This window comes from Castor canadensis, chromosome 9, assembly GCF_047511655.1.
Source record: "Castor canadensis chromosome 9, mCasCan1.hap1v2, whole genome shotgun sequence".
Lineage (NCBI taxonomy): Eukaryota > Metazoa > Chordata > Mammalia > Rodentia > Castoridae > Castor > Castor canadensis.
The window spans coordinates 44,926,878-44,930,125 of NC_133394.1; the positions used below are offsets into that span (position 1 = coordinate 44,926,878).

Consider the following 3,248-nt stretch of genomic DNA (forward strand, 5'->3'; position numbering starts at 1 on the left):
AACGCAACACATGTGCTCACACTCGTGCATACAAGAGTCAGATTCAAAACAAGGCACCCTCATATTGTCAGTTAGAAAAGTATTAAAAGCAAAATAAGTTTTATCATTAGGATTTTTCACAGCATTAATCCTGTCAAAATCAATATCCAAAGCAAAAAGATTTTGTAGTTTAAAAATTCAACAAATGGAATATATGTCTGATAGGTTTATTTAAAATATTCTGGCTGGCAGAGTGACTTAAGTAGTAGAGTGTCTGCCTAACAAGTGGGAGTACCTGAGTTAACCTCCAAGAAGAGAAGAAGAGGAGGGAAGGCAGGAAAGAGAAGAAATAGCGGGCTGGTGGTGTGGCTCAAGTGGTAAAGAACCTGCCTGGCAAGCAAACACCAAGAGTTAAAACCCCAGTACTGCCATATATGTATACTGGGTCAAAGAGAAAGGAATAAGATATAAACCTAAGTTCTACTCTTCCCAACTTTGTGATTAATTAGTTGTGAGAATGTTTCGATCAAGAGCCGCCACAGGAAAGTATTAAATACATTAATCCTCTGAAGGCTGCCTGAATTATCTGGTAAAAGACATTTATTTTTTTGCCCTAGCACCTTTTTCATTAGAGGATTCTCACTTGCATTCCATATCAAAATTTCTAGCACATATAAAACAGGTAGGACTATAATGATTCTAGTAAAGCTAATTAAAATATGCCTGATCATCACAGATTCCATACATGGGCACTAGGAAAAAGTGAGATGTTCTCTTTTTCTGAAAAAATAATTGGAAAGATGAAGTACAATTGGAGCCAACAATAACCATATGACCGCCATGACCTTCGCTTTCTGGGAATGAGGTCAGGCAGAGGAGGTAGTCAGAGCTGTGGAGACAGTGTCCTGAGGACGTTACTATTTCAACCCTGTGTTCAGCCTATGCCTGAAAGTTCTAGATCCTCCCCCTTGAAATTTTCACATATATGAATCAAAAACAAAATATGTTTTCTACTTAGGCTGACTTGAACTTCTGTTGTTAATAACCAAACAGTCCTGACCTCTCCGTGTGAACAGTACGTAAAATGTGTTACTTCTGAGATTCAACAATTATCCAGCATCAGCAACACACTGTAGGAAGTATTGCACTACCTAAAGCATGCTTAGCCGGCAGTTACTGCCATGCAGGTACTTACCATTTGACTTAGATCATGAAAATGAGAAAGATATCCACTTAACAGGGAAGAAAGTGAGGTAAATGGAAAAGCAATATTGCAATACTACACTGATCTCTTTGAAGTGCTTTTCTTCACCCTTGCCATACCCTTCCAGAGAACAATCTGCAGAAATTTTGCTAGATTATATCAGGTATGAGAAGAGGGAATATGTCCACCAACAGGAGGATAGCTAAATTGATGATAACTAAATTGCTGGATGCTCATAAAACTAGAATAACAACAGCACTAAAAATGAATGACCCACAGCTGTACACAATCACAATAATGACTCTTAAGAACACAATATTGAGTGGCAAAGCAATTTCAGAAGACTGTAAAAATATAAACACCTAACAATATAACATTATATAGAGTTAAATTATAATGAAAAAATGAGGAAATGACATAAACCATAATCAGAATTCCAGCTACCCTTTGTAGAAGGTGATAGTGGTGATTGGAGAGGGGTAGACATCACACAGATGTTCCCTAAGGCCTGGTTAATGCCTTTGGCTGAGCACATAGGTAGATTAGCTTCCCATTACTGCTCTAACTAAAGAACACAAATTTAGTAGCTTAATAGCTTAATTCGGGATAAATGTATTGTCTTGCAGTTGTGAGGTTGAGAAGTCTGAACTGAGTCTTCTAGGGCAAAAACCAAGAATTAGCCGAGCAGCCTCCTGGAAGCTCTAGGGGTGGATCTTTTCCCCCTCACCTTTCCCAGCAGCTAGAGGCTGCTAAACTCTTGGCTTGCAGCCATGACACTCCAAACCCAGCTTCCATCATCATACATCTTTCTCTTATTCTGACCCTCCTGTCTCCTCTTACAAAGTCCTTTGTGTTGACATTCATCCACACAGTCAATCTAAAATAATCTTCCCATTTTAAGATTTTTAATTTAATCACAGATGTGAAGTTTCTTATGCTATGTAAGTTAAGGTGCCACAGCTTCCAGGAATTGAGCCATGCACATTTCAGGGAAGCCATTTCTCTTCCAATATAATGAGCACTTTATTCCGTGTATCTTATTTGTATTTTACATATTCATAGTGGACTCCGTGATTTTGCCCCTGATTGGTTTTGCAGCCTTAGTACGCTCTGCAAACTCTTCTGACTTCTGGGAATATTGGCAAAATTAACCAGAAAGAGTCAACTTGCCCAGTACTGCCCTAGGATCTGCCAGCATAAAGTGACTGGCAGATATAGTAGGTTAAAAGTCTGCCCTCCAGAGCTGCTCAACTCCTTCCTCTGCCCAAACTTGCTCTTTCTCATCCCTCTTTTTATAGGCATCGATCCTAAAGGATGCCCTCATAAACTCCAGAGCATAAATCTCCCCCCACTGTGTTTCCTGAACTAAGATACTATTCTACAAAGATAAAATATTTCTTTCTTTTTAAATGTTAAGACAATTTAGGGGACTTTTTAAATAAATTCACAAGGAAAAAGAAAAGAAAAGCGGAATTAAAAACTGGAAGCACAAAGTCTCATTTAAAGTATCCTTAACGCTTCTCGGCCTCTTGGCCAAGATCAAGTGTAGTATTTGTTCTTATCAGTTTAAAGTATCCTAGTATCCAAAGGTCTTAAACTTGGCTTCAGGGATTATCAGTAGACTTTGAAAGAACTACAACAATCCAACATTTCAAAATAATTTTCGGTAAGAATTAGCAACTGAACTATTGTGGGAGGTCAGAATTAACGCTGCTGATCTGGACTTTCATATTTATTCCTGTCTCTGCTTATTAATTTCTCTGGGTTGTAGTTTCCTCATTGATGAAATGAGACAATTGGTTCCCTGACTAATCCTATAAAGTCTTTTAATCCAGTCACAGCAAATACTATTTGTACCAATTAGAGAATTTGACTTTATGTTGAATCTGTTATTCTGTTAGCTATCAAGTATTCAACATGTTTCCATGAAAAACAAAAAAAAAGAGGCCTGTAAATGCCCTTCCATGGTGATCATTTGAAATCTTCATTTGAAAATATTTTCTTCCCTCGGCTGGAGCCCTGACTCAAGTGTAATGTATCTGTTGCCAGTGCAAAGCCTGAGTTC

At 38.1% G+C, this 3,248-nt stretch overlaps 1 pseudogene; it reads left to right on the top strand.

The window, feature by feature from the left end:
* The first annotated feature begins 2,696 nt into the window (after positions 1–2,696).
* LOC141411088 (U2 spliceosomal RNA) lies at positions 2,697–2,939 on the top strand (annotated as a pseudogene).
* The last annotated feature ends 309 nt before the right edge of the window (positions 2,940–3,248 follow it).